Raw genomic sequence first — 8,937 nt, 5'->3', positions numbered from 1 at the left:
GGCATCAGTAGCTGTCACATAAAACTGACAAAGAGCTTTTTAAGTTCCTTGAGCCATGCTGTAAAACAATACTCCTTGGTGGGATGTGACTCAGTCTGCAGGTGCTCAGCATCAGGCAAACAGTTTCCTTCTCATTCAAAAAGCTTGTGTAGCTGAAAGGTTTTTTTAATTTTTTCTCCCTAGCTGTATCACCTGGTTTAAAACACATACTACCTTTTCCTATCACCCTGCTTGTATTTTTGTGCTAGTCAATTGGTCCAGTTGCCTAATACAAATGGGTTATCACAACGCTTAACATTTCATCCTTACAAGATTTGTCAGGGTATCTATACATAGCTGATGTATTGATAGGAAACATCATCCCTATTGCTGTGGAATAGCTCTTGTACAAAATTATCTTTTTGAAAATGAACTGGCTGAACTTTGCTTACTGTTTGCCTGTTTGATCCAGACAGAAGATCTGTATTTCTGCCTGCTTAGCATTTCTGCCTGCTTTACACTGATCTTGGGGGAAAGGCTGACACAAACCTGCATTTTGGTCTGCACTGATAATATCTAGTTTGAGATACAGGGTACTCCTTCGTCAGTGGTTCTGAAGTTCCCGGGCACCATTCATGGCACATGTTTCAATTAGATCATTCAGTCCAATAAAATCTTTCTAATGACCATTAACACAAAAAATTCTGCTGTTGCTACCTGCAAATGTGTGTGAAGAGTGACAGGAAATGATGTTACTTTACTTCAGGGGACTCTGAAGACCACCAGCCAGGCAAGCAAGCAAGACAAGACATGGTGAGACAAGCAGAACGTGATTATGCTAACTTCTGGGTGTGCAGCCAGGACTGGATCCAGTCACTATCTGTGCACAGCCTCATGTGTATCTCAGCTCCAGAGCAGTGAGTATATTGAAAATATATTGCAAACCTGAGTCTGTTCACTTAGGCGGTCTGGTGGATCAAACAGAGGCAGGTCCAGTTCTCACCAAAGGTCTCTCAGAAGGCACATCAATAATTTTCACATGCAATTTGCCTTCTCAGAGATGGGGGATGCTGCCATCTGTTAAGAGTTTGAACTCAGGCTCTGAGTGGTAGGTGCCGCACTTGGAAAGATTTGGGCTAAACAAAGCCTGTAATGTGGGCAAAAATTTCAGTCATGAGGAGCAGAAAATTTATTTCTGCACTTGAATCTGCTCCCATCTCTGCCCACCAGTGTGTGATGGCTTTTTCACAGCAGGCACCTCAGGTTTCTCCCCCGGTATGTGCTAGTATGGGGCTGTGGGCACTGTGGGCCACGAAGGCAATTCCTTTAGAGGCACTGTACTGCTAAACCTGCTCAATAGAATCACAGAATGTGTAACGTTGGAAGGGACCTTTGAAGGTCATCTAGTCCAACCCCCCTGCAGTAAGCAGGGACGTCTTCACTAGATCACTAGATTCACTTAGAGCCCCAGCAAGCCTGACCTTGAATATCTCCGGGGATGGGGCCTCCACTACTTCTCTGGGCAACCTGTTCTAGTGAATAGCTCTCCAGAGGAGAGGGGAGACTGTTTTCACAGCTGAATGCAGTGTAAGGATTAAACTACAGACCTTTCATCTAAGAGATGGCTCCCTACCATATGTTTTTGTTATAAAGAACAAGGTCAAGTCTTCTGAAGTTTAATGTTACAGAACTAAAGGTTTGCACAGGACTTTAGAAAAACAAAAGAATGTACATTATTATAAAATCAGAGCTCATATACAATGAAGTAAAGTAAATATATTACAATTTAGCAGCTGATTTGGAAAGTCCTTTTCACCATTCCCATAGTTTCAAAGCCCGGATGTATGAAGACTTTTTGAAGAAACTGAACAACTATAACCACAATGGACATAAACTGATTGTTCAGAAGAGTAGTTCCCAGGTTGCAGGAGAACTTGCTTGTCTGCTTTCTGCATCCTTCAAGCAAAATGCCCGTGCAGAGCTGAGGCAGTCCTGTTGGGGAGTGATCAATATGCTGCCACATACCATCTTTAATTCTGGAATTTGCTTCTCCCACCCACAACGCGGTGGTTTCACAATGTGCTTTCTTGTGCTGTAGCAGGGACGGCCTCCTCAGGCTGTTTTTCTTAGTCATGTGGATTTGTCAGATCCAGCCTTTTTTCCTAATCAAATGAGCTTTTCAGTGTGTGCTCAGCATTGGATAGGCACAAAGGCTCACACAGTCAGTCCAGATGACTCTTTCAATGTCTGTAATTCACTGCCTGTGTTTTTCTTATCTTTGAAGCATACCTTCCTTCCCTGCTTGGACAGAGCAATACCATGGCACCCGTTCTGGGTAAAAATGACAGTGGGATCCTTTATCAACAGTGAACAATATTTCATTTTAATATTTATGCTGCAAAACCACACCGAGAAAGGACCATGCAGGGATGGATAGATTGGGAAAACCTGTGGGACAGCATGAGGAATTAGTGTGTGGGCAGTGTGGCTCACTGCTTGGGCGTGGAGCCCCAACAGATTTGGCCCTGCCAGGCAGAGCCTGAGCTTATGTGGACCAGTAGAGCTCTGCTGCATCCAGTGGCACTATAGCAGTGCACAAAATGTGAGTTGGGGTTTTTTTTGAGATCCTGCTCTCCCGTGGCCACCTTGACCAGCCCAAGTCCTTTATCTGAGGGTGCATTTCCTGGCTGTTAAATGTCAAATTATCCGGACTAAAAAATCCTGCCAGGAAAGCTTTGGTTTGCGTCCTGCGTTGCTATGGGTAGTTAATGAGCAATGGTACGTGGATACACTGTCCTCTGGGGCTTAATCACCCCAAGTTGTCAGTTATGTCACAGAGGCACACTGAATGGAGACTATTCCCTCCTGAAAAATTGCTCTCCTCCCATGTAAGAGGATCTGCACGAGAAGAGAGGCATCTCGAAATGCTGGTTTAATTCTCCAAAAGATTTTGAATTTTGAAAGGACTATAACAGGGTCCATCTACTTCATTAGTGTCACATAGGGACAGGACTTGTGTCTTGCGGACATCCTGACATGTAGCATTGCTGTGGACAGCTTTAGTCTGACATCAGGAAGTCCTGTGAGTGACCATCTTGCTCGCTCCTGGTATTGTGATCCATTGCTGGCGAGGCTGATCTCATACTGGAGCATTGGAGGAAGCCTCTTCACTGCTAGCCTGGAGGCACTCACTGCTGTGCCACGCTCTAGTCTAAGCATGTGTTAAGCATAGGGTAAGCAGAGGCAGAAGAGGGAACTCGAGGTAATGAGAAGACAATACTGGTTAGATACACTGTTCATTACTGGTTTCAGGCAGTTTTCAACACTTCTCCACTAAAACTCGGTTTGGAAAGCAAAATCCTATTGTTTTTTTTCTTCTTCTCCTGCTGGGCTTGTGATTACAAATAAAACTAAGAGCATGTATGTGGCCCTCTTGAATCATATTTTTCTACATAGTGAACTGGGATCTTCTAAACATGACAGGTCTTTTCAGAAATCTTTTTTGCACTAACATTTCCCATCAGATCGCTGCAGGCATTCAAAGAGTAAGTGTTTAAATAATGGAGAGAATTGCCAGTGCCAAACAGAATGCTGAATTCCTGAAGGCCACAGGTTAAAAGGAGAAGGGTTTTGGCAGCTAATTTAAATCTACGCGGGATTTTTCCTGTGTGCTACTTTCCTGTTTGTTCTCTCTTCACTGATATGTAACAGGCCTTTACTGATTGCAGTGTCAGATTTGTACTGTAAGTGGAAACTGAAGGGTTTTTTTTTTGTCTCATAATCAGCTTATATATATGTTTCATACTTATTTCACAAAACAATGCTTGGAGAAATCACATTTGGGCACAATTGGCTGTAAAGGCAAAACGGCATTTAATAGTTTTTAAAATAATAAATCTCAGAGCCTGAGTAAATTCTCCACCGAGATATGTAGGAAATCTCCATTACTGCTGCATTATCAGCAAGTCTGAATCTAGCAATGAACGCAGCTCCACAAATGTTTTAAGTTCCCTCTGGGTCTGCAGTCAGGTCAGGCATCTCTTCCCTGCTATAGTGAGAATACTTCAAATTTTATCTGTGGTAAGTCTCTTCTATATTCAGCTGGCAGTTGCAGCTCTCTTTTGGCTTGGGTTTTCAGATTCCTGTCTGTGGGGAGCACGGTAAGGTCTCCTGCTCCTCTGTCCCTGTCCCTCGTGGGGTCATTCCCCTCTGGAGTTTGGACCTCCTGTGCATGGAAAAGCTCATTTCCCAGCTGTGCATGTACCTCTAGGATTTTTGCTTGATAGCCAAGATTTTTAGTCATATGCGGAGGATTTATGAAGCTGATATAAATTTGTCAAAGCAGAAAACTTCCACACTGTTCACTTCTTATTAACCAACCCATTCCTATAAACAATTGTTATTTTACAATTTTCAACATATTTCCCTCCTGCTTTTTTTTTCCTCCCACTGCCAGAGCTTCTCGTGTCCATCTGAACTTTGGCAGCAAAGCCCATTTCCATCCTCTGTGATACTCTTGCTCCTACAATTACATGGAAGCATGTCACATCCACGCTGTGAAGGCTGTCAGACACTGCCACTCTGGTCCTTAGTGCCTGACTGGATTTGCAGCCCAGCTCTACAGAGCGTTTAAACCTGCATCTGCATCATTCCCTCTCTGACAGGCATGCTTTTGCCTGTAGGGTTGGAGGGCTATAGGTGCTTTTTTGTCAGCAGAGGTTTCTACCACTACTTCTGCTGATTCTGCCAGAATTTGGTGCACTGTGGCTGGTAAATTTAGCAAACAAATGTGAAATCTCAGAGACATGGGGTCAGGTTTGTCTGGGAAAACTTGTCTTCCCTTTGCACTCAGACTTGTCGTTAGTCATAAACTCCTGCTCCAGCTTTGCAACAACTGCCTGAAACTGATGTCAGCTATAGTTTAACAGGTTATCCCACTTTTTGTTTCATGCTGACCTGCTTCTGAAATTTTCACCCATAACCGAAATTTATCTTACCCATTGCTTTTGGAATGAATTATCTTTATTTACTGGTTCAAAAATATTTCTCTCGAGTTCAAATGATTGAATATTCTTCCTGCTTGGTTGCAAATTGTCTGGAATTCATCATTATCAATGAGCTTGTTCCTGATTTCCCTCAATGCTGTGAAATGAGCTCTTTGGAAGCAAAAGTGCAGACTATTGATTGGGGCTTTCTCTGTTTTCCTAAATTCAGACATGACTCCTGCTTATGAAGCAGTGACAAGTGGTATAGGGGGAAATGAGCCATTCATCTGTGTAGAGTACCTGGGAAATTGTTAATCTCTATATTCAGCACACATTGTATCCGTATCACCATTGTACTCATAAGACAAATAACGGACTGTGTTCAGGTTGTGTTAGAAAGCTGTCATCTAAAGTTTTAGAAAAATATACTTGTATTTCACTAATGTCTGTATGATATACAATAACTGACTCTGTGCATTCTCAAATTCATTTCAGTACAGACAGGCACACATGGAGTAGCTTCTCCTTTTAGCCTGTCTCAGCAAACAGAACCCAGCTCAGACCGTATGTATCAGAGTAATTTCAACATTAATAACACGTGTTTTGAGACCTGTTTGAAATGGTTCACCAATACAAATAAGAACAACCAGTAACACTACAATAAGGAATGTGGTACCATAGGAGGTGATGTTTCCCAGCTGATATTCTTAAGCTCTTAATTTTGCCCCTCATCTCCAAATGTCTTTTTTTCCAGACCCTCCCTCAGCCTCCCTTATACACACTCCCTCTGTTTTTTTCTACTGCTTCAGTCTCCTTAGTAGATCAATGCTGGGCACTGTAGGGTAGGCTGCTCGTGCTCGCCTCTGCTGGGGAACATTTGTTGCCTAGGTCCATGTGAGCCCCCCAACCTCTTCAGAAATGCCACACTGCACTTCCCAACAGCTCAGGGCCACAGGTGGGATGCAATGGGCAACACGGACTTTTAACACAGGGCACTGAGTAGCATCTGCAAGTGGGAAATGTAAAACACATTGGTGTTCATTCCTTAGCTATAAATAATAAAAAATTCCTTCAAAAATTCTCTATATCCTCTCTTTCATTGTTCTTTATTTCCACTGCAAATAACTTGCAACAATAAAAATCAAGGGAGGCCAAATGTGTGCAGCTCTTCAAAGTAGATTCTTTCCTTGAAATAAAGTTCTGTTGAAAAATCTGATCCTGCTCCCCAGCCTTCATACAGGCCAGATGGTCTAGTGCTCTCCTCCAGCATGAAGCTCTCCTTAGGGCACGTTGTTCCTCTTTCCTTGTGAATCTGAGAGAAAAGGATCAGAAACTACGCCTCCCTCCCGTGTTGCAGAAATTTTCTCTGCTATCTCCTCTGGGTGGAGTCCCTTAAGGCCATAGGCATAATGATCCATTCGCTGGCGTTGGCTAATATCTTACTCTCCAGAGCTGTTCAGGCATTGCTGACTTTCCTTACAGTTCTGTCCTCAGGTTCCTCGGAGTTTTCTTCGTTTCTCACTAACAAGTATTCATTATTAAAACTTAAACTTCTTAAATTCCGCCGTATCCCATGGTGGGATTTTTGCATCTTTTAATTTCCCAGGAGGGATATGAAGGGTCTATAAGTAAAATGCTTTGCTTGCTCTTATCTGTGAGATTACTGAGGGGAATCAGATAAAAGCAGGGGTTGAATACTCAATGCTTCGCCATTGTCAGCAGCAATGCACTTTTGGTAGAAAATACCATTATTCTTATGCAGTAGGGTTTTAAAAACTTTTCCCAGGCATAAAAAGTGGAGGAATCAAATTATTTGAACATTACTCCCTGCTGCACTGAAATTCCTTACTATTGCACTGGAGACAGAAAAGGGAAGTAGAGTGACTGGATGCCCCAAGCCCCATATAATATTCAACACAGAGACTGTCCTTACCACATACCTGTTTCCTTAACACTGTTCAGACACTATCTGGACGCCAGCCACCCTAAAGCTTGCCAGCAGAAGCTGCAGGGCTGTTGCGATTTGCACAGAAGATCTAGCTTTGGCATCAATATGTAGAGTTTAAGAATGTCTGTGAGTACTTTGGTGTCTGAACTTCGCCTGTGTTAGTGTTCCTTGCCTGCTGGGATGAGAAAAAGCTGATGTCTTTGGAAGAGTGAGGGAACTGCAGGTTGAGCACTTCATTAGCCTGTAGTGAACCTTCCAGAAGTGTGGTACTGGGGAGAGCTTTGTAGGCACTCTGAAGGTCCCATGAGGCACTGTGAACCTCTCACAGTCCCTTGGCAGACTGGAGCTAAGCTCAAAGTCAGCATTTAAACTTCAAGTGGCCACAGCTCTGCTTGAAAGCTGCTGAACGGCAACCAGGATCAGCAGCAGCAGGGCAGGCAGTTACTTTGCAGGGAGGTGCTGCTCAGCTACAGCACCAGCAGTAGGACCCAGAATGGGGCTGTGGCTGCCCATCAACTCCACCAGGATCAGGCAGCTGCAGCCTGCCCAGTGTTGGAGCTGGTTTGGTCAGCTGCACTGTTCAGAGGCTGCCTGGTGGGAAGCTGGGATTCACACTGGCGTCTCAGTTTCTCTGTCCTTTTTTAAATTGACCGCTATGAACATGATCCATACTAATTACCTTCTAAGAGGTTGTAGTGAGCAATTAAGTGGGGCTGCCAAGAGGATAAAGATAGCTTTTTTTTTTTCCACAACACTGATTGAACTCTGATAAAACACATTTTTCCTCATAACTCTCAATGTGCCCTTATGCTATGAGATGAATACATTACACAGTGGGAAGTAAATGAGGAGATTTCATACTGATAACCTTGTGTTCATACTGGAAACCATGTGCATGCTTTGGTTTTCCCTGTTGTTTTGCTTCTCCATGTTCTCTGCTCTAAAATGGAAGTGTGCAGTTGCACGTCTCTCTTCTCTCACAATATAAACCAGCCCTTCTTTTCCCGATGAAATTTTCTTGCCAGATAAAATTGATCTTTTCTGATCTTCTTCTTATTGAAAATGCAGAATTGTGCTAAGAAGTCTGGAGACTGGGGATGAAATAATGTTAAACGTCCATCTTCAGTTGTCTAAAGTCCCTATACTTGTACCTGGAGCTGGAAAAGTTGGAGCTTAACCTCAGAATTTCACAGCCAGCTGTTTTACTTTATGCTTTCCCCTATTAAATGTTATTGATTTCAGGTTGGATCTCACAATGACCGTTATGCCAGGGGCTGAACTTGGGTGACCGTGGAAACTAGCTATACACTCCGGCTGGTAACAGGAATGTGTTAGTAGCAGGCCACATTGCTTAGGTGTTAGGGAAGACTTGCATTCAACCTCTGCACCTAACACACATGCCAGGGGGTCTGGTTACCCTATGCCTATATCTCGTCTGATGATAAGGTTTTTTTCTGCTGTTGTTGTAAGGTCCCGTTACCCCTCTGTGCTGGTGTATGGAGCACAACACAGGGTCTTCAGCAGTGAGGTGGGGATGATGACTACAGGAGTATGGCAAGGCTTCAATCATCTATATCTGCAAATGGCTGTGATTGTTCCTCAAGGAAAATAATCACAGAATCACAGAATTGTAGGGGTTGGAAGGGACCTCAGGAGATCATCAAGTCCAACCCCCTGCCAAAGCAGGTTCCTTAGGACAAATCACACAGATAGGTGTCCAGATGGGTCTTGAATATTTCCAGGGAAAGAGACATAAAGCTAAATACTATTAACAGTCTAAACATGCGTTCACCTTATAACCCAATTAATAAGCAAGTATTTTGACTTAATTACTCTATGCCGCATATTAGAGGCATAAGTACCTTTCTGATTGTTTAATTAGGATTCCCCCAAAACAACCTCTATGACCATAGTTAATTGCATATAAATTTTAAGTTTGCAAAATCAGGTTTTGGGATTAGAAGGCAGAACTGTCAGTCATGTCTCTGAGTATTGCCTTAATTCTATAAATCTGACTTGAAGTAT

Source organism: Gallinula chloropus (genome assembly GCF_964237585.1).
Source record: "Gallinula chloropus genome assembly, chromosome: 3".
NCBI classification, from domain to species: domain Eukaryota; kingdom Metazoa; phylum Chordata; class Aves; order Gruiformes; family Rallidae; genus Gallinula; species Gallinula chloropus.
The sequence above is the reverse complement of the archived record's forward strand: the minus strand, read 5'-3'. Positions refer to the sequence as shown.